At 43.5% G+C, this 23,198-nt stretch overlaps 1 protein-coding gene across 2 annotated transcripts in view; it reads left to right on the top strand.

Moving 5' to 3' along the window:
* The window catches only part of ST8SIA1 (ST8 alpha-N-acetyl-neuraminide alpha-2,8-sialyltransferase 1), a 123,654-nt gene that overhangs the window by 82,359 nt on the left and 18,097 nt on the right, over positions 1-23,198 (top strand). The gene's annotated exons all lie outside the window — the stretch shown is intronic.

Genomic DNA, 23,198 nt, shown 5'->3' with positions numbered 1-23,198 from the left:
CAACCTAGCTACAAAGATGTTGTCCTCATCAGCCTAATGATAGAGGATGTCCTGAGCCTGCCTGGCCTTTGATGAGGGGAAACCCTTGCAGTCACAATGAAGGTATTGAGATGTTTTGGGGTGTGGAGACATAGTGTCTGGATCAAAGAGATGACTAATTGTTACTGTGCCATTAAAACTGTTCAGGAAAGCTCTGTAGGACTGACCAGATGGGAGATTCTCTCAAGTTTTTGTTTGTTTGATTTCCCTCCAGCATGAGGGAGGCAGGTCAGTCAGACACTCTCTGCACTTGCAGCTGTAGCTGCTCTCACTGATGTGGCAAAGGGACTTCAGGGTCTTCCAAAGGACATTTTTACTCCTTGCTAAACTCAGCTCCTAGTAGGAACCATGTGGTTCCGTGGAGAACAGCATGGATGTGGGATGACAAAGTGGGTTAAATGGCAGTGAGTACTACTGTTGGGGTTTTAGTTTAGTCCTAGGTTTTTTTCTGTTAAAGGAATTTTCCCCTATACATGTTGCTAGGGAAACAAATGGCTGAATACTTCAGGAAAACAAAGAACCTGGCTGCTCTTTTTGTTTTGCCTGGGGGTGGGGGCAGTTCGGTCTCCGCGTCCAGAGAGAGAGGAAGCTGTTTTTCTACGGCCGCTTTTCTTTCTGCTAGAGAAAACACCAGGATCCCACGCCTGCTTTCCCTGCCCTGCTCGGAGACGGGCTGTGGCCGTCCTGCGCCGCCGATGCTTCAAGCCTTCGCTATGTTGTAGCCGTGCTCGCCCTGCCTGCCCAGACCTCTGGGGGTTCCCCGTTTGGATACATCTCATCTGCCATCCGGGATTTGTGCTTGTCCCTGCTGTTCCAGCCTGCTGTTCCAGCTTGCTGTTCCCGAGGGTCCAGCCGGACACCGGTGCCAGCTGCCCAGGGGTTTGTGAAGCCTTTGTTCCATCCCTCCCCGGGACCCCAGGCCACCAGTGCTGCGTGCTCCCCGAGCTCGCTCCGGAGCGCCCCCTGCAGCCGCGGGGGAACCATCGCACCTGCCCTGCTCACCGGGAGCCGCCAGCGCCCCTGCCGGCTGCGAGCGGAACTGCACCCGAGGGGAAAGGGCCTGACAGCCGAGAAGGCTGGGACTGGGTTTGTGATTGTTTGCTGTTACTGCCATAGTTATTGCTGCTTGTTTGACTGGTTAATATATATAATAGTAAAGAACTGTTATTCCTATTTCCCACATCTTTGCCTAAAAGCCCCCTTGATTTCAAAATTATAATAACTCGGAGGGAAGGGGGTTGCATCTGCCATTCCAAGGGAGGCTTCTGCCTTCCTTAGCAGACACCTGTCTTTCAAACCAAGACACCCACTCATTGCATATAAGAAACAGACTGATTTTTTTTTCTTTCATGTTTCTGGCCTTTAAATCATTTAACAACAATGCAATGAGCCTGCAAGCTCTGCTGCTCCTTTTGTTTGCCATTCCAGTTGCCTTGTCCTTGTCTTTGGTGATGACCTGTCAGTCCCTCATGACCTCTTCCTGGTTAATCTTTTCCACGAGCAGTGTTTGAACATGCCACCTTTCCTCAAGAGGCTTCATTCCCTGCGTGAATTTCCTTTGGCCCCTCCTCTGAGGAGCTGAGCACATCCCATAACAAGACATACATTTCCTTCCTCCTCATCTGTCTTTTTTCTTCTGGCCATCCATGCAGCAATTTCCAAGAGACTAATGGGAGTAGAGAATGTGTAAAAACACATGCTGGGCCAGGTCCCCATCTGTAATCATTAAACCACATTATCACAGCACATACACAAACACAGCAGATCCACAGCTGGGCTAAAACTGTCCTGCTACACACCTGACCTGTTGGAGAAGCTCTGGTATGAAAAGTTCTTTGCAAAGTCTCCTAAAAATGTGGTTTTTCACATGTCTCTGTAGTTGCAGTATTTTAGAGGGTTTAGAGTGTAGCCACTCCCTTGGCTTTTGTTTTTGCTGGGTCATAAAAAAGCATAAAAATACCTGAGCCTCATATTCTGTGCGGCTTTAGTTATAGTGTGTGAGATATGCTTCTTTGGTATTATTTGGTGTCTCAGCAGTGTTTATCAGTTTGCTTTGTTTTCCTTCCTAAACTGTAAACTTTTCCTTGCAGAGCCTGTATTGGGGCCATACCATACCAACCATTTCAAATACCCTTATTGAGCATGGTAGTAGTGATAAAACTAGAAAACAAGGAATGTCATAATTCACCATGAAAAATTTTATAGAAAGACAGGCACCAGCACATCTTTTTCTTAATGAAGCTTTCAGCTGAGTGGCCCTGGCATCCTGGAAGTAAGGAAATAGAAGGTGGATGATGGAGCTGACTGTGACACATTGGGTCAGCAGGTGGCTGGTAGGGACAATGGTGGTCTCTGAGGTCTAGATTAATGTTCATTAAGAAGAGAGAAAAGATTTTGCTAACAGATGTTAGCAAAGCATGAAAACCCTGTTCCTTTAGGCTAGAATCATAGCCTGCAGAAGGCAGTGGAGAGATTTTTGAAAGGTGTTTATATTTCTATATAAACCTGTGTCACCTTAGGTCACCTTTGTCTTTCTCACCCTCTCATAAACTGAACTCAATCTGTGACTCGCTTGTGGCTTGCACATTGTTAGCTCTAAACATTTCTTTCCACATAATTGTCTTTAAATGTTTTATTGGGAATTTGTTCCCTTGTTTTTAGGCTGCACCTCTCAAAGCATTCTTCCATGGCTTTGGCCTCAGCCTGTTCCTGGGTGATCTATATAACCTTTTCATCTTTTTTGTCTCTGCCTTTTGTTTGTCTTATTTTCTTGCAATCCCAGCTTTGCAACAAAGGCATGATGAGCAGTTTAAATAGTTGGCATCTACTGGCTGATGTAAGCCCATGCAGCCACCTCGTTTCACAACTTTCTCAAAGTACTCCAAGGTAAAGATGATTTTGCACAGTGCAATTTTCCTTTTTTTCTTTTGCAGAGCAAGGGAAGTTAAACAGCTCAAGAAATGTGTTAACTATGAAAAGACAAAAGGCTGGGCCATGTGCTAGGCAAGGCACTGCCTTGGGGAGTTAAGAATGGTCAGACACTTATACATTGTCTTTGGCCACCTGTACTTGTGCTATATAAGCAGACTTTCAAGTTGTGCTGATGTAACTTTGTTTTTATCCACAAATGCAGCTGCAGTGTTTTCCCTGCACTGTGGGGAAATTGTTTTCATCATTCCAGTTGCTTCCTGCATAATAGACATCTCCACACATGTCCTTTCATTATTTATTTATGGGTCTCAGCATTTAAAGGCCAAGCAAGTTTTTTGAGTGGTCACCCTTCAGGGATTGTGGCTTGTTTCTTGCACAGCGTTTAGCTGAGGCTGGTGGACTGTTGTTGACTCCAAAAGGCTTGAAGAAAGGCCTTCTTCCTTTCCTTTACTCCTTCCCCTGAGAGTGCATGTTTCAAAATGCTGCTCATGGGGTAATTGTGCCCTAATTGAGGAAAGTCCTGGAGTGGCTCCACTGGAGTCAGACATGACATCAGCAGCGTTGCCCAGGCAGTGAGTTCTATCCATTGTTCCTGTGCCACACACACTTCCCTAGTCCCGAATCGGGTGGTGTAACCACATCCAATGACCACCATCTTTCAACAGGAAGTGCAGCCTCAGCACTTCAGGCACAGCACAGGGATTTGGATGTGGTCAGTGTTTGCAGTTGGAGAAACAAAGCAGACTTCGCTTTGTTATCAATAATTTTATTGTCTAAGCAGCACGTTCAGTGTAAGATCCTGGCATTAGGGAAGGAATTATTCCTTGTTCTCAAGCAGATTGTCATAACATGTTCAGGGTGCACTGCTGGTGCCTAACAGACCGATCTGTCATCCCTTGAATTTACAAGGATAAATGCAATCTCACATGCTAAGGTGATAGATATAATCTCAAAAGTGCATCTGGGATCTATATCAGGATGATATTGAATTAATCTTTGTTAGATTTAGATAACTTCATCCTAGTGAGTTTTTTGCTATGACAATGATGCAGGTGGATTTTTAAGTCCTCTTTCATCAAATAACAGCTTGACTTCCAGACAATTCTTATCCTATTTGATTTGTGCTGTGTGTTCCTGTAGGCTCAAGTCAACAGGAATTTCTTTTGGGGCTCTGTTGAAGTGGGATCAGACCCTTTTGTTTGAAAGAAGTCTCTTTTCTTTGATGGCATCTGTTTCTAGAATATGTTGGAGTTTTTCATGTTTCCATCTCTGAGCTGTTTATTCCTACTTGCATTTTAACAGCTGCTTCTGGCTGTTTTCCCTTGCTCACATCAGAGCTTTTTTGGATCTCCAGCTGAGATGATGAGACATGGGATTTTTATGCAGTGTTTTTTCACTCGGTCTCACTGAAAATACAACATACTTGAGAGGATGTATCTGGCTGTGTGTGCCCTGTCACAGAGCCAGCATGGGTGGGCTTCCATCTGGATTCAGCAGTTAAAGGGTTACCAGGACTGTTTGCTCATTAACATTCCCTGTTAATATACTGATCGTCACAGATGTGCATGTCATTTCCCCCAGCCACAGTATTAATACAGCAAAATCTACTTTTAAAGGTGTTTTGAGTTTTGGGGTACATTTTTCAGAAGAGTAATTAATTCATTGAAAAATAAAATTCACATTTTTCGTATTTTCAAAAGCAGTTTACAAGTTCTTCTCAGGATAGTATTTTTTTCAATTAAAAAAATTAGTTGATTTTTACCTTTTCTAAATGGTCTGCAATGGTGATAACTGAAAGTCCAGAACCAAATATAAAATAGGTCCAAGTATAAACACAAAAAAAAGTGTGTCAGTCAGATCTCAGGTCAGCAAGTGATTTTTTTATTGCAGAACATGATAAGATCCCTCTCTGGGATGTAGTTTTTGGTGAAAACTTGAATGATTGAAATTGGTTCTGGCTGGTTTATTTGGGTATCATAGCAAATGCCACAGACCACTTTCCTATTAAGTTCAGCCACTCTCTTTTTGAAGAAGTTTGTTTTAATCAGTTTTTTAAGCAGTTTTCTGCCATCTGGTCTGGAATGTATCAAAGGCAAGAACGTCTACAGAATTAATTAGATAAATTATAAACGTGCTACCCTAATACTTAATTTCTACTCCCTGTCTCCTTTCTTATTTTTTTTTTTCCCCACTGGCAATGATGCTTTTTAAATTCCTGATTTGAAAGAGTAAACAGTGAAAGGACAGTGGTTTTCAAGATACGAGGAGCAATTCAGTAGGTTAAAGATGATCCACTGGAATTCTTCATCTTGGTTTCATCCTTTTTCCACAATAGCTGGTCTGTTTCTGGAAGAGGAAACAGAAACCTGCCAAAAGCCATCATTGTGCTAAGAACAAATGGTACTGTTGAAAGATAAAGCAAGATGGGGCAAACCAAGCTGTCAGGATATACAGTGCAATTCAACAGGGCAGAGAATCATGTGGCTCTCATGGCAGAAAAATTGCCCCAGAATGAATAAAAAGTAGGACCTGGATCTCTGCATCTTACTTTAGTAGCTATTAAATAACAGTTTCAAGGAACTTTGAGAATAGATGAAGATGGAAAAATAGATTGGAGAGATTTTACTTACTTCTGTAGCCAATTCCTGGCTTCACTCACTTGGCCTGCTTGATCGCTTCCAGGAGAATCTGGATGATTTTCTCTCCTTTCTCAAACACTTCTGCTGCGGTATTCCCCCCCACAATGATTTCATCAATGTACTGCAGATGTTCTGGAGCTTCACCCTTTTCTAGTGCAGCCTGGATCAGTCCATGGCAGATGGTGGGACTGTGCTTCCACCCCTGCGGCAGTCGATTCCAGGTGTACTGCACACCCCTCCAGGTGAAGGCAAACTGAGGCCTGCATTCTGCTGCCAGAGGAATGGAGAAAAATGCATTAGCAATGTCAATAGTGGTGTACCACTTTGCTGCTTTGGACTCCAGCTCGCACTGGAGCTCCAACATGTCTGGCACAGCAGCGCTCAATGGTGGAGTCATTTCATTCAAGCCACAATAGTCCACAGTCAATCTCCATTCTCCTTCCGATTTGCACACAGGCCAGATGGGACTGTTGAAGTGTGAGTGGGTCTTGCTGACCACCCCTTGGCTCTCCAGCTCGTGGATCATCTTGTGGATGGGAATCACAGCATCTCGAGTTGTCCGGTACTGTCAGCGATGCACTGTCGAGGTGGCAATTGGTACTCTTTGCTCTTCCACCTTCAGAAGGCCGACTGCAGATGGGTTCTCTGATAGTCCAGGCAAGGTGTTCAACTGCTTAATGCCCTCTGCCTCCACAGCAGCTATTCCAAAAGCCCACTTGAGTCCCTTTGGGTCTCTGAAATACCTGCTTTGGAGGAAGTCTATGCCCAAAATGCACGGGGCCTCTGGACCAGTCACAATGAGATGTTTCTTCCACTCAGTTCCAGTCAGGCTCACCTCAGCTTCCACGAGGGTCAAATAGAATAACAATATAAATAGAATAGCAATAGAAACAGATTCTACCCCCCCATGCTGCGATGGAATTATTGTACACTGCGCACCAGTGTCAACCAAGGCATCATATTTTTGTGGTTCTGATGTACCAGGCCAACAAACCCACACAGTCCAAAAAACACGGTTTTCCCTGGCCTCTACCTGGCTAGAGGCAGGGCCCCTCTAATCCTGGTTATGCTTCTTTCCCTGGGGATACATCTTAGAGGTTCCTTCAAGGGGATCAGAAGTGTCATTGTCTTTTCCATCATTTCCAGCAGTTTGGCTATGGGCAATTGGAGCTACTTCCTTTTTGGTAGAACTTCCTTTCTGAGACTTGCGCTCCTTCAATTCACGCACTCATGCTGCCAGAGCAGGAGTGGGTTGTGCCTCCCACCTCCTCATGTTTTCCCCACTGTCATACAGGAAATACCACAGCCCACTTTCATGGGAGGTACCTTCTCTCTTTCTCTGGGGAACGTCTGCATTTGGTAGCAGAATTTCTGATCTGTACTGCCAAGATTTGAAGGCGGCCCTCTCTGATCTCCTTCTTAGGTTCCTGGTGATTCTTCTCCATTTTATCTTCCAATTTCTGTACACGTTTTTCCACAGCTGCGATTCTTGCATGTGTTGGGCCACGCATAGCATCTGCATATGCTCGGAGCTTTGTCGCCACATCCTGCACGGTCTCATTCACACCGTAATCCAGTTTCATCATTGCTAAAGCAGAAGCGTATTCTTGTGGCCCAAGTTGTATGAGTTTTCGCCACATCACTGGATTAACTCTGACCCGGTCTGGACTCCTCAATCCTGGGTCATCTGTGAAGACAACCTCTACCACCCCTAGTTCTCTCAGGCACTGGATCCCTTGTTCTATGCTCTTCCACTGGGTTTGCTGCATGTAGAAATCATCTCTGCACGGATATCTATCCCTTGCGCCATTCAAGACCCATGTCCAGAGACTGTCAGACTCAGCCCTCCTTATTATCACTTGGTCGATAGCTGGATCATGTGACAAGGATCCCAAATGCCTCGCTTCAGCACCATCCACCATTACATCATCACCTGCAGCATCCCAAATACGCACCATCCAACTTATTATGGATTCATCAAACCATTGGGTATAGTCCTTTCTTAGGCTACGAAGGTCCCTTATGGACATGGACTCAGTAATGGTCTCTGTGCCTGAGTCAGTTGATGGCTTTGAGGTTCCTTCCCCTGTAACATCATCATCTTTCACTGGGCAATCAGTTTTGGTTGTGTGCTTTTTCCTTGTGACAGGAGCCACTGTCAATGGCTTAGGCTCTCCATCTGGTTTGGCTGCAGCCTGAATGACTGGGGTGTCTGCTGATTTATCTTCCTGCCCCTCTACCTTTGCTCTACCTCTGCTGCTCTACAGTACCTAGCAGTGTGTGATAGGCATATGCCAAGGCCCAACATATTGCAATGAGCTTTTTCTCATTAGACTTGTCATTGTATTTCTCTTTCAGATATTTCCCCACCTCCGCTGGGTTCTGAATTTGTTCAGGGGGAAAATTCCAAGCTATTGGGTCAGAGAATTTCCTCAGGATTTGGCCCATATCCTCCCATTCCCCACACCATTTAGGATTTTCCACATCTGGCTCACCCTGGAAATCTGAGCTCTTATTCTAGACAAGCTGCAAACCACATAGAGGAAGCTTACCAGATTAAATACCAGGAGGGTGGTCTCTTTAACATCCAGGGGAAACTGAACATTCTCAAAGGAGAGGGAGATGAAAGGCTGGGAAACCCCGTCTCCTCTACCTCTAACAAACTGGTTGCAATTACTAATAAATTCCCAAAACAGGCTACTGAAACTAGGACTGGGATTAGGATGGAGGACCCACATACCATACACACTTTGAACAACTGCCTGTACCTCTGTTAACTTCTTATAAATCATTATCACCGAGCACAGCAAAATAGAAATCCGGATTTGTGCCCCTGCTTGGCAAAAGTTACGTATCAGGGACAAGACTGGAGCAAGCTGTGGATAGGCAAAGAGGCCTAGGGCCCAGAAAGGTATTAGTACATCAAGCCAGAGAGACATTATGAACCCAACCAACATGGTGACTTTACCCCAACACAAAGTAATTAAATGCAAACCAAAATGTAATTAGTACACGTTTTTTCACTTTCCTTTGAGCCACCGCGTTCGGGTGCCACTAATGATTTGTGCCGGTTTGGACAAATTTAGAGGAAAAATATCCCCTGACAGAAGGCAGGTTACAACCACACCTCCCCCACCAGTTTCAGGAAAAAAGAAATTTTCCTCGGAGGAAAGTGAAAGAGATAAAAACTATTTATTTAACAAACACACAGGAAAAGGATAGTAATGCTAAATAATAAAACTTCTCGCTGTGGAGAGAAACCTGGGAAAATTTCAGAGTCCTTCTGTAGTCTCTCTCCCCCTCCTTGGAGCTGGGTCGTGGTGGGCCCACCTCCAGAGCCTTGATGAAAAATTCTCCTGATGTATTCTGATGTTGAAACAGTCCAAAAAAGAGGAAGGGAAAAAACCAGAAAAAACAAAGTTCAACTCTCTGTCTCTCTCTGGAGATAAAGGAGCTGGAAAACTGGCTGGAAAGCAAGCAGGGTGCTTCCTTCCCTCTTGCTGCTGTTAGAAGCAGAGGAGTCTGTATCTCTGTGTCCTTGAACAACCGCTTTGAAAAGTCTGCTCGGTTTTTTTTCCTCTCCCCCCTCTCAGGCTCAGTTTAAAGGCACAGAAAGGTACAAAATTAATTTCTGGGCATAGAGCAGCGATAGGCAATACACATCATAAAGTCACCCCAAGACATGGTCACAGGTAGAATTTTCCTAGGTAAAAAACCTTTAGCAAAATTCTCTCTTCTGCTTTCATTGATTTTTTAGCCAATGTGTACTTCACTAATGACAGTCACTAATCCTTCATCAAACACACAAACAGCAGTGCAGATGCTTGGAAGTTTTATGGCACTGAAATATGAGGATTTGTGGAAGGAAAATGAGGAAGTAACTTCTTCCATTATGGTTGTAATAAGCTATTCTTATGTACTGGATTTCTTGTTAAGTTATGGCTTAGCTGTGAATGCTCAGGGATAATGTTAAAGAAATGTAAATAGGGAGTTTTTTCTTGCAAATTGGTTTTTAAGTTATTTGGGAGCTTTATTTAAAATATTGCTGTATATTTAGAAATGTTGAACTGGTAACATAACTTTTTTAAATGTGGGTTTGAATGTTGTGATCCTAGATTTTTATTCTTTATCATATTTTGTTTTCAAACATGGCGATGATTTTTTTTTTTTTAAATGAAGTTTTTATGTGGAGGGAATGGGCTGCTAATTTATCACATTTATATCTGAAAATTAAACATGCTCTCAAGTGTTAGAATGTTGCAGAAGAAAGTTGAGGGCTTTTTTTCCAAATCAGGACTGTAAATCAGAAGGTGGCTACTTGAATCTTCTGGGAGCTTCCCCAAAGGAAATGCAATTCAGAAGGATGACAAGCAGGATATTTTAAGTGGGAGCTTGTACACATATGGAAGTTGAAAGCATGTGAAAGCCTATAGCACTATAGTCAGTGTAAATGTAAAAATAAAGTGAAAAAACTGTGGACAGTGCACAGATTGTGCTATAAAAAGTATTATACAATACTCCCTCCCCTCCTGTGAGTGTGAGGAATATGTTACTGTGATCCTTCAAAGCGAGGCACTGAGTTACTGTCCTTCCTTGGGTCCTTCCTCCCTGAGCTGACAGCTAGATACAGCCCTGCTCTGCCCCGTCCCCAGCCTGCAGTGGCCTCACCCTGGCTTTTTTCCTGCAGGCAGCATCTGGAGCAATTGGGAATCCAGCTCTTCTGCTGGCTTCAAGGTCCTTTTGAATGGAAAGGGGACAATCCGTTTCTCAACAGTATCACAGCACTGTGTCCCCAGCTGTTACACAGGAAGGCTGTACAAAACCGTTGTCCTGAAAATGGGAACTTGCACAAATTCTTGCTGTTCTCTCAGAAAGAATTTTTAGAACAAGGTTTAGACCCTTTAGAAGATGGTGTGGCTGTGCTCAGTTGTCTATACATCTAACTTTGAAAGAAAAATTTTCTCTGCATCTGGGCTGAGCAAGAATTTTTCTCCATGTCAAGAGTGTGAATTGTGAATCTACTCATAAATTTTGCAGGATAGCCACAGATGGCTGCTTAAGATCATCTGTGAGCTTTTTATATAGCAAATATCATCATAGTTTAGAGGCAAGAGGACACTGGTGATATCCCTAATTTCTTCCACTCACTTTATGTTTGTTTTTTCAGCATCTGACAGTCTAGCATTTGATTCTTTATCCCAGGCTTTGTAGTAGGTAGTTACAGGATGTTACGAAGCATTTCAGGGCTGCTGGAAGGTTGTAAAGAGCCTTCTGAAGTCAGCATCTCTTACAATGCAGACACTGCAGGATTTCCAAGCAGCCTTTTGCATCCTCTCTGTTCTTCCTTGGGTTCCCTTGTGGCATCCCTGCTCTGCCAGAACACCTGTCCCTAACCCAGCCCTAGCAGAAATCCTAAACCCAGGTGATCCTTTGCTCTCTGACTATTGGGGAAATCTAAGTGTTGCTACATGAAAACGAGCTGTTCCCAAACAATTGGAGTTAGATTGTGCTGAAAAAGATCCAGCTGCTGGGCTTACCCAAGGGACCTGGGGAGGTTGCAGCTGAGCTAGGTCATCATCTGCCTCCAGTGTACCTGGTGCTCCAGCACTTGGGAATGCAGAGGTGGCGTTGGGAAAAACAAGCTAGGAATGAGATGGCATGTACTGGCTGAAGTGCTTCCACTGACTGGCTTTCCTTAGGCACACTAGCATGCCCTCATGCAAATTGTTTCACTTTTCACTGCATGCTCCTAGGCCCATTAAGCTGGAAATGGAACTGGGAATGGCTTCTGGAACACAACACACAAAACTGTTTTTGTCAGAGCATTAGTGCTCCGTTTATTTTTCTCACTTCATGCTCCAGCACAGTTGCTGCTATCCCTCATTTTTCCTGGTACATTAAACCTGGTTCAGGAATACAAATGATTATGCTGAATGAATCATCTCCATAGCCTTATGCATCCAGATGATGTCATTTGTCTTTAGTTGTATGTTCACAGCATACTTCTTGAATAATGCAGTGTGCCGGTGGTCCCTGAAACTTTAAGTATCTGGCATATGATATCACCAAGACTGAGGTATATCCTAATTTGATGAAAGTTGGTGTACATCCACTGATACCAGGAGAACTGTGTCAATTTAAAGACTCAAGACAGGATCTTTATGATCGTATTTCTACTCTGTGTCAAAATATATTCAAAATAAAGGATTCGTCACATTTGACAGCACTTCTTAGGTTGGTAATTTTTAACATAAAAATGTAGTTGTGGGGGAAAGTAGAAAAAATGGTCTGATTTTTGGAACAAGTAAGACCAGTCTAAAAAGGACTTGGTATTCCAAGCAAAGTGCTGGATATACTGGAGTGTGTAAGGTTACTGCCTAGCTTGGTGAAGCAGAGCAGCACTGCGCTCTGTGGCTTGCTGGAGTAGCAGATTAAGGAAGGGAAATTCTGGCCCTGAGACAAATTCAGATAAAGATGTGTCTCTTGTTAAAAACTATATTTGTTTTACAAATCATTATCTGGGTAAAGCATGTGGATAAAAACCTCAGCAAGAGCTTCCCAATGTTGCACATCACCGGACAAATTATCCTGGCCCCTGTCTGTAAAAACATGGAGCTGGATTTCACCACTTGTGCTGTTTGAGTTGCTGCTTTAGGAATATGTGTGCTGAGCTGCTGGGGATGTAAGGGTCTGTCAGGCATCATCCCTGAATGGTCCTTCCAGTATTTGGAAGTCTTCTGGTTGTGTGACTGATTCCTCAAGGGGGTGTTCATGGCTGTGACTGTTCCAGTAATTCATGGCCAACCTCAGGTTCTTTGGAGCTGCTGATGGACTCGACATTTATAGCTACTTTCAAACCTGCAATTTGGACTCATCTGAAAAATACCTTGGCCTTCTCTAATGGGTGCCCTTAAAGCATTCTCTTTTCCTATGTCTGAGTTGTGCTGTAGACCCCAGACCACACCTCCCTCCTCCCTCAAAAATACCCTCAGCCTGGATTTTAGGTCCACATCTAAATTTTTTTAGGTAATATGTTACTGCTGCTTTGGGGAGTCAAGGCACTAATGGTAGCTTTTGTTCCTGTTTGATTAGTCTGTAATACTTTAAAATAATGGCTTAGTCTGTGTTTGTATCTTTGGTGTTTATTGTAATCACATAAGCATGTGGAACTTATTTAGTACTAATGTGATTGTCAGAAGTTTTTTGATAGAATTTCTACTGTAATTCAGAATACCCTGAACATTAAAGGAGCTTATTATTGTGCTGCCTGAATCTGAAAGAAGTGCCAATGCTGTCTTCTGCAGTCAAGCTCCATCCAGTTCTGACAATTCATTGGGATTGACCATTCCCTGAGATAGGGAGCCAAAGGGAGAAAGGTATTTTGGCATGGTATTTCAGATTGTGAGAAGGGGGGGGCCACATCTGAGTTGTGGCATATTATATAAAAAAAGGAGCCATAGCATCTTTAGATGTGTGATAAGGGGAAAACCACCAACCACAATTATCAAGTTGCTCCTAAATAATATAAATATCTCTGCCACTGAATCTTCACTGGCATTTGGAAACTACGCGAAACAGGAAATTGAATGTTCTGCTCCACTTTCCTCAGGCAGTGCATAGAGGGCTCTAAAGTACTCAATGGCTTTCAAAAGTATCCCTTTGTCCTAGCAAATAGCACTTCTTTCCTGCTACCTTAAAAAAAAAAAGGTCGCTTTTTACTTCTTTTACATTGTGTCTCCTTTAATTGAAGGTAGTGAGGGGGAAAAAGGTGTAGGAACTAGAACTTGCACAGATATCAAAATAGTTGGAGATATTAGAAAAAGCTCCAGCATATTTCAGCTATCTGTACTTTGATTCTATTCTATTATTTTGGTCAAGAGTGTTGCAGCTATAGCAATTTAAATTGAGTACAGGCTGTACTAAGAATTGAGGGGAAACCTTGGCAGTTTGACTGTGTTGAAAAGCAGTTTAAGCAGCATTCTCAGCCTTAAACACCAAGAAGCATCTTAGAAAATTCATCTGGATGATCTACCCAACATAATGGACTCTCCTAAGGGTATTATACTGGACAAAGTGCCAGGAGTATCTGTCAAGCCTTAAGAAAAGGTAACAGGAAGTTGACATTACTAAAGGACAGAGAAAAAGGAGATTAATGGAAACAGAGAAACATCCTACCAAAAGCTGGAGCTGTTTCCAAAGGAAATTGAATCTATAATAAGCTCTGGCTGATTAAATATTTTATCTATGTGGCAGGTAGAAAAAGTTTCCAAGAACAACTAATCCAAGGAATGAAAGCGTAGTGCTACAACCTCTTTCCAGCAACTGCATAAGCCAAAAAGAAGCAGAAAACACCCACCCCCACCTGCTGTGTGTGTGTGGTTAGTTGATGGCCAGCTTAAAAAACAGGCTATAAAAGGGAGGCTGTATTAATTGTTTGCATCTTTGTTCACTGTGGAAGACACTGAGATCATCCCCTGTGCCCATGGGGAGGCTCATCAGACTGAGACTGAGATAATTGTAAGTGAATTTATGGTATAGATACAGGATGGATGTGAATTTATAGGCAGAACTGGGCTCGCCCATGAAAGAAGACTAGTGTGTGTACTTCCTCACTGAAACTGCCTTGGTACTTGAAGACTGGAGGGTGTTAGAAATGGGATCAGTGTTTAAAAATAGTCCAAATTAAAAATAGCTCAAGTGTATCTGTAAGCCTGAGATCTCTTCCAGCTGATTTGGTGGAGACTATAGTAGAAGATAATATTAGTGAACACCTGGAAAATGTATGCGCTCTTGTAAAACTTTGGAGGTTCTTTGATGAGGTGCATGTGGGGTATCCAGTAGGCAGAGTATACTTGAATTTTTAAGAGGCTCTTGACAAAGGGATTGAGGCAATCATGAAGTAAGAGGGAAAGTATGGGTAAAGTAATTGGTTAGGAGGATGCAGAGGATAACAGATTGGGCAAATATTTGGAAGTAAGATTCACTGGGGTTACTGCATTGACAAACTACACCTGTATCAGGAAATCTGAGCTGAAAATACTGGATGTGCAGTTGAAAATATACTGGTTTTGTTCTTAGTCTTCCTCAGGGGTCTGTGTGTGAGTTGCAGAAGGGAAGGAAGACTTTCAAAGACCCAGTGTGCAGCAATCAACACACCTTGGACCCTGCTGGAAGCCTTAGGGAGCATCTAATGCTTCCAGGCATGACTGAACAGGACTGAGATTGCTAGGGAAATTGCTAGGCTGAGATGGAAGGAAAGTATTTTTGTTCTGAAGATCTACAGCTGCAGTCCTTGGGCTTGTTTGGATCCTCCTGGCTTATTTCCAGGAATTTTACTAATGGCCTGAGATTTTATGTGCCAAGGACTGGAAGAAACTTCCTTGGCTGTTGAACTGCTGTTTGTTTCTCTCTTTTTTCTATCATTTGAGCCTCATGTTTGGATCCAGAGCAATTTGTCACCGCCTCTGTTTATACTCAGGTGGCCACTAGTACCTTGATCAATTGCAGTGCTTGTTCCCTTAGGAATGCAGGTCAGGTTGCCCAGTGGAAACAGCTTACAGAAAAAAATAGATCTTCTTTTATGTATTTTAGAGTTATGTGAATTTATTTTACCTGATTTTAAATATTTTATATTCACCACATATTCCTATGGGCTCTGAACATCTGATTTTCTTACCAAGCTTTTAGTTGACAGCGTTTAATAGGGATCTGTGCTGCAGCTGTGTTGATCTCAGAGAACACCAATGATTCATGTACTAAAGTTTAAAAAGGGTGCTTATATACTTAAAAGAGAGCCCGTCCTAGTTACAGTTCTTGCCATAATCCCTGTTGAAGCATTTACTGTTTTAAATAATTTCAGTCAGTCTATATTTTTTGTAGCACAGAGCACCTTTTAAAAGAATACACATTCAAACATTGCTGTTTTCCTCTCTCTTTCCAGGTTTGTTTTTTTTTGAGAGAGAGCTCTAAGAGGCTGAAGAGAGGATGCAGTTGAATGTCACCTTCACTGATATTTGCAAATTATTAATGTGTGAAGGATGTCATGACAATAAAGAGAAAACTCAAGACTCAGCAAAAGTGTTCTCAGCTATGAATAGGTCTTTCAATAACTGCAATCATTTGGTAGGTTTTACACTTGGGTTACAAAGCACAGGAGGCCAGCACAATCAGGAAGGCATAATGTTATTAGCCTTGTGTTTCTGCAGTGCTTCTGTGGGCAGTGATCCACAGGGACCTGTGTCTGGAATGTATTTGAGTGAAAGATCCAGGTGTGCAGGAGATGCTTCTCTGTTCTGTTCCTGTTCGGTTGCTGTCCCAAAGACACAGCAGACAGTATTAGGGATACCATCTTAATCCAAGGTAAATCTCCTAAAGTCTCTGTCCAGGCTTTGCTGTGATTCTTTTTCCATTAAAACCTGAGGACATGTGTGTTCTGGTTATGTTTCTTCTCAGCTCTCTCTGTCCATGCAGTCCAGTGAAATCAAATGCCAAAGATATTAGACTTTGTGTTGTTTTGGGTTTTTCCTAGCTGATTTCATTTCATCCTACTTTCCCACCCTGCTGACTTCCAGCTGTAAGAGTTTGGAACTATTCAGAAGACTTAGAAATACCAGGCAGCCATTTTAACAATGCAAGTAATTTGCATCCATGCTGTTCTGCCTATCCTTTAATATTATTTCCACTTTTGTATGACTACAGCAGCCACAATTTTCGAAGAGTCAAACTAAGATGAGCAGCTCATCTTCTGAAAGCTAAGATCCAAGCTGTCAGATAACAGAAAGAATTGATGTTTAGCTCTGCTGGTTTTGGAAAGAGTAGCTATTAAAAGCACATTCTAATTTGAGTTGGCAGAATAAAGATCACACACAGTCCCAAAATACCAGTGAACACCGATTTTAATGTTTCACTGCTTTGCTGTACAGGATAGCTCTATGTTCTATTGAAAAACTGTCAGCTTTCCCTTCGCAATGTATATAGTATTTCCAGGGCCACAGAGTAAGAGCAGTAATGGGTGGAGATTTCAAAAAAGCTCTAATAAATACTTAATTCAGTCAGAAAAGGAGTCTACCTCTTCATGGGGATTAAAACTTCCTTCTGCCATGTGTAACTGGACTTTCTGAATGCATCAAATTATTCTGAAGGTCATGTGCTAAGGACAGTGTGTCATTAAGAAACAGATTGGCCCAGAAAATCACTGGAAAGAGTGTTTTTTCCTTCTTTTGGGTATTGAGAGATGATGGTGGAAGTACCCAGAATCCCTGCATTGGAAAACACCATTCAAAAGGTTTATAAAAAGGAGAATGAGGCAAATTTGTCTTTAATTATTGGTATCAGAGAGGACAGAGAAGAACAGGCTGTTTGAAGTTGGAAGCCCCTGTCCATAAGAAGCAGCAGTGTGGGGTCTCAGCAGGCTGAAGGATGAACAGAAGGGATGAGCTGGAGTGAGTCTGGGAGTCAGTCACTCCCTGAGAGGACCGAGGATCTGGTCCATAAAGAGCCAGCAGGGAAGAAGGGCAAAGCGGAAAGAAAATATTGGAATAGCATCACCTCACCCATGCCACGAACTCTCAGCTGGGTGACCATGGTGCCTGTCGAGGGACCCCCAGTGAGAACTGGGGAGAATCCCTCCTGCTGAAGGTGTTTGAAATGAGGTTAGACAGAGCACTGGGTATCAGAGTTGGCTGTGCCACTGACTTTAATGGGATTATAATTGATTCTTAAGTCAGGTAACTGTCCGTAAGGTGAGTAAGCAGTGGCTTGTGTAGTTGGGAAAGCTGGGATAAAGTAAGAAAGGGGGTCCATTTATAGTGCTGTAAGTCCTCAATTCTGGCTCCCTGTGTAGACAAGTAGAAAGTTTCCCTTGCACCTAATGCATGCCAGAAGTGCCCACATGGGGAATGAGCACATGAAAACAATTTGTTGAGACACAGTCTGTGTGTCAGTAAGATTGTCTGCATAAGCCCCAGAGGGGCAGATTGTGAGGAACGAGACAACTCTTAGAAAAATTAAGATAATTAAAACGGAAAAATTGAAAAATTATAAAAATCAGGAAAATATCAAAATTTGGGATCCTAGTGGCTCAAGAGGTATTTCCAGGAACGCAGGGATTAGAGATCTTTGGGTTTAGACAGCACTGGGCCTCCGGTGGAAAACTTGCAATGCTGGGCTGACTTTTAGCTAACCCAAAAGTCAGAGAAAAATTATTGAAGGCTCCTAAATAGGAGTAAGGCTTAAGTGCCCAGTACTGGCACCCACTACAGCTAAATCTGCAGTGGTCCGCCCCTGCTCTGAAGCTGACTTACTATTTTATAGTACCCTTGCTCCACCCCAGTCCGCCCACAGACCGCCCATGGCACACCCCTTTGGTCCTAAGTGATTGGTGCTTCCCTTTTGACAGATTATCTCTGTCTACCAATAGCTCGTCGTTGTCAGGGGGGTAGTAGCAGCTGGAGTAAGAGTGGTAACTTGTCCTTATTAAGATTCAGGTTGCCGTGGAGCTTACTTACAGACCAACGGCTAAAGGTCTAAAACTGGCTGTTGGCTGTTAGAAACTGGGGTTTGGAGCTGGTTCTGAGCAAAGTAGAAACCCTTAAAATAAATATTAAAATACATCCAACACATCTTAAAACATTTGCAAAAGTATACAGAGAACATGAGAAAAACAACTTTTTTTTTTTTTTTAAAGTTGGAAAGGGAATTTTAACTGGGACACTTTTAACTAGGGGATTTTAACTGGAACTGGTGCAGATAAACTGCTTTGAACAAGTGAAAACACTAATAGCAGAACTTGATATTTGTACCTGGACTGATGGGTGAACATTAGCACTCAATTAAAGTTGTATAACCCAAAATTAACTAATCAAAACACTTAACATGCAAAGACCAAGCTAATTAGGGAGTTCATGTATGACACAGATCATAAGAAGAGCCTGATATGAGTGAGAGCACAGGGCACTGAGGAGGGCATTGCTGTTTGAAAAGCACTCCGAGAAATGAGCGCAATACAACCCCTCTGTCACAGCAGAGGAGGCTCAGATGTGTGTTTGCAAGCTGACTGGTTATGACCCCAGCTGTAAGCAGAGTCCAACAGCTTCAACAAATTGCTAAATCATTCTTGGCTAATGCTGACATCAAATTATCTAAATCATTTTTGTGAGCTTATTGTTTGTCATAGGGACATGACAAACATAAGTCTTTACACCTTCTGCTCTATTCCCTTGAGGTCTATCTATCGTAATTTTAAAATAATACACTATTTCTTTGGCATTTGAGCTGTTCCTCTCATTATTCTATTTTTCTTCTCTGGTAAGTCAACTCCCAATTAATCCAGAATGCTGAACTTGTGACTTTGCAGATGCCAACACAGTCAGTGCCTGGGATATTGTCACACACATGAGATAGTGACTCTCTGGGGAGATCAAAGAGAAACCAAGATGCAAGAGAATGCTGCCATAATTATCCACAAGAGGGTTAGCTCAATGTCACTGCGGCAAATTCCTTGTGGTTACTGAGAACTGTCTCTCAGTACCGGAGAGAAGCCCTGTCCCTGAATATCTGCTAAAGAACATCAATAAGAACATTAAAAACAGATTAAAAACAAAACCCGAAACACTTAATGCTCTTAAGTCTTTGATTGTTCTGTCATGACAATGTGCCATGGCAGTTTTCTCTTGGATGAATCTTTCTCTCTGAAAAAGTGGAGCAGAGCATTTGAGGGAATTCTCCAGCTGGTAGCAAGGAAATTATTTCTCTGGTATCTGTGCAGCTCTGCCTCCATATGCTGCTGAAAGTTGCTGGTTTTAAGTTGATCTTTCCTAGGAACCTAACAGAAAAATGTGGTGCTGATGATTTGAGTTGTTCACCGTCCACTGATGAGTGCAGTGGAAGTAAAAGTGTCTGGGCTGGACCTGCTGTGATCTGTTTTCACCAGGGTTCAGTCACTCGTGCCTCTCTGGGCTGTGGAGCCGCCATGGAGCTGCTGGAACACATCACTGCAAATTCCCAAGCTGCTCATGGAGTCTCCAGGTGGTGCTCAGTGTAGATATTCTCACAGCACACTTAGCCGGCCAGGCTCATAGTTCAGTGCTTTAGAAAGCCCCGAGCTGCCTAGAGAGACTGCACGGGCGATCTGGCACTTCAGTAGCTCCAAAACGCGGCAAGTGATAGCTGCAAAGCTACTATCAAGAGCAGAAGCAAAGAGGCAGAAATACAGCTCTAGCTTGTGCTTCAGTCCTGTTCGTCTTATTCCTCCCTTCCCGAGAAAGAGACAGAAGCAGCGGTCAACCGAAGGAGAGCCAACCAAGGGGGGGCGGAGCCCGCTCGGCTCCTCTTTTATTCGGGGGAAGGGAAAGGGAAGAACTAGGGGTGGACCCGGGATAACCAGCCAATTGGACTCTGTTTCGGTGGAGTCTGAGTTACTTTCAGTTTTACCCACACTTAGAACAAAGGGGATTCAGAGCGCATGGCAGGGACAGGTCCTGACTTGTCTGGCCAGTGTCGGGGGGGGGGGAGGGCAGCCCCTTCGTGCAGGCAGCAAGCGCTCAGGGCTTGGAAGATTCCAGCTCCAGTTTTATCCCAGTGCTAGCAACCCACCACACATTTGTGTGAGCTTGGCTGCAGAAGGTCAGGGGAGGAGCCTGAAAGCAATTCAGCTGTTTCTTGCTCCAAGCTGCGTTGGGGAGATAACATTGCCCAAGATGCACTCTTGTGCAAAGGGCTAGGTCATTTGGTGCGTTTCTTTGGAAGCTCTCTGTGTGTGTGGTGGAGCTGCATAGTTTCTGGGCTGTGCCACTGAAAGGACTGAAAGCTCAGTAGATGCCAGCACTAACCAGGAAGCAGCAGTTCCTCATCCTGGGTGAGAATTGGCACAAGTGAAAGCATTTGTGTCCATGTGGATGCAAGGGCTGCACCAGGCTGGCGGTGTCTATGCCAGGACAAGCAGGAGACAAACATTGTCGTGCATTGTGGGGACTACAAAGCTTGAGGGGAAAAGCCTTCCTGGTCTCTCTGTCAAGCATGGAGTAGCCTTCATGCTGCCTGCTGGGATGGGTGTGGTATGGTGTTACAGTGCGGATACTGCAACGTGATGTATCAGACAACGAGGCCTGTGGAAAGAAATATATATGGACCGATTCTTGATAAATGTTTCAGAGAGATGTTTATTTCTCCAGCCGCATGGCCGGAGGTCTGCCAAGGAACTGCTCAGTCACGGGACCCGAGGGTCCTTGCCCACGCAGGGGAACACAAAACAACCAATGGGGAACGAGGCTGACCAGGGGCTAGGGAAACCCTGTGTCTCATGCCCCAGGGCCCCTCTCCCAGGACTACATGGCAGGGGGGAGGGCCCCAACAATCTGGTACCTTCAAAGCCTGCAGGACTCCCTGTCTGGATTGGGAGTTAAAGGAAAACACACTTGAGCTTCCAGCACCATCTCTAGAAACTTGCTTATGCACAGCATTTGTCCTCAGATTTCTCAGCTTCTATCCAGCCTATAAAGTGTCAGAATGCTGGAGAGCGCTCCCATTTTTACAAATAGGGAACAGAAATTTTCATTTGTTTCTAATATGTCCCCTCATGAGGTGCTCAAGATGGGCAGCAGCTTTTTGGCTGTTAGACCATCAGCCCAGCCATAATCAGCATGTTTTATGTTTCTCCATGGGCTCCTGGCCACCTGTATAATGTCTGTCTGCTGAACTGGGCAGGATGCCTACCAGCACTGCCATCCAGATCAGTGGAATGAGGCATGGGTTTCCTGAGGTGATGATGTTCCTGAAGGACAGTTAGCAGTAGGGTGACAAATGCAGCTGTCCCTCCTGCATGGAGTCCCTCCCATGCACCGCTCTCATGGGTCTGCTGTTCACTTCTTGTTACTTTATTGCCTATTTGGGGAGATTTATCCAGAAGAATTGCAAACATGTTGTGGCAATGATAGCAAATGAATATTCAGAGACAGTCTCTGGCCCTCTGAGACTGAGGAATTTTAATGTGTTCACCCTGAGCTGCGTGGGTTTTTTCTAAGAATGGTAAATTTGCTGGAAAGTGCAGGTTGAGAATAACCACAACTATTTGCCCTCTGAAGTAAAATTTGTGGACTAGTTCTAAGTGGGAAAGGACATAGTACTCAGGAGTGACAGTGAATGTGTCTCTGGCCTTTCCTCAGCCAAGGTGCAAAGACCCTACAACATAAAGCCATTTGCTCAACACCCCTTTAATGTGGAAGGAAGTTTGAGCCTACAATGCCCAGTGAATAGCCCAAATTATGGGGACTGAAAGCCTGCTGTTGGTCTTAGGACCATTCAAAAGTGATTAGGGATATTAGAACAATGTTTGGGTACTGGGGGTCTGAGCACTTAGGTGAATATTTAAAGTATTAAGCTTGAGATTTCTTTTTAATTTGTTTTTACCCCCTCAGTGACAGTGTCCTGATGGAAACAGAATAAGCTTGGTAGGATAGAGCCAGCTCCTGTATCTGATAATCTGCAGGTTGTCCTGCTACTCCTTGAGAAGAGAGGATGGTAAAGCTTATTTTGGGGAACAGTCATAGGTCTGATAGTGATGGAGGGAGAGGCCCACATGAAGAAATACAGGCAGACAATGAATTTCTGCCAAGCTCCTTGGTCTTGGCTGGCCTTCTACACTCAGCTGTGTCTTGGCTGTTTCTACAGGAAAGAATGCCAAATGCAGTAAGTTATGAAATAATTGGGTTTTGTTTTGTAGGTGGGGGTTGAATTGATGTCTTGTTTGGAAGCCAGTGGCTCTGTCTCCATTAGCAAATAGCACCATGCAGTAGGAGCAGATCTGCAGAGCAAAGAAGCCATGAAGACCCAGACAGACTTCAGTTTTCAAACCAGCTCCATTCTAATACCACGTGCAGGAAGTTTTGCAAGAACCTTGCAGCAAATGAGGAGACCAAACATTGCATATTAAAAATGTCAACAAAACCTTTCAATTTATCAAGAATATTTCTGGGGGGTTTTTTGCCAAAACAAAGACTTTAAAAAGACATGGCATATATTATGAGACATTTCAATGCTGTTGAAGCTGTTCGGATTTTTTTGTTTTCAGTCATTTCAGCTGAAATTTTGTTTGATGATTCTTGAGGTCATCTGGCATTCTATTTAAACCAGTTTGTGTAATTCTTGTTAGTTTCAAAGAGGTTTATACATAAAACTGATCTCTTTATAACCATTTAAAAACATATCATTATACCTATTTCTGCTTGCACAAGAGAAAGGAAAAAAAATCCAGTGCTGCTGACTTAACTTTCTTCTTCTGACTCTTCTGGTGTGTGACTAGGGAATTAGTCATGACACATCTGCCTTGGCTGCAGGAAACAGGGACAGGAGGCAGCAACAAAGGCAAGATGGGCATTTGGGAGCTGAGGAAAAAATTAGGGATCACATGCAGGGGAGAAGCCCAGCTGCAATGAAAGGCGTGTGTGAGGCTTGTGCAGAAGTTGTTTTTTGGGAACTAAGCTTTGCACTCTCTGAAGGCTTTGGATATTGTCAAGTGATAAAGGTGGGGAGGAAACATATGGCCAGGAAAGTTTATAGTCCAGGATGCTGGTTATGGAGTAGTTTGTCAGTCAA

This window comes from Corvus moneduloides, chromosome 4, assembly GCF_009650955.1.
Source record: "Corvus moneduloides isolate bCorMon1 chromosome 4, bCorMon1.pri, whole genome shotgun sequence".
Lineage (NCBI taxonomy): Eukaryota > Metazoa > Chordata > Aves > Passeriformes > Corvidae > Corvus > Corvus moneduloides.
Note: the sequence above shows the minus strand (reverse complement) of the source record. Positions and strands in the feature narration are given on the sequence as shown.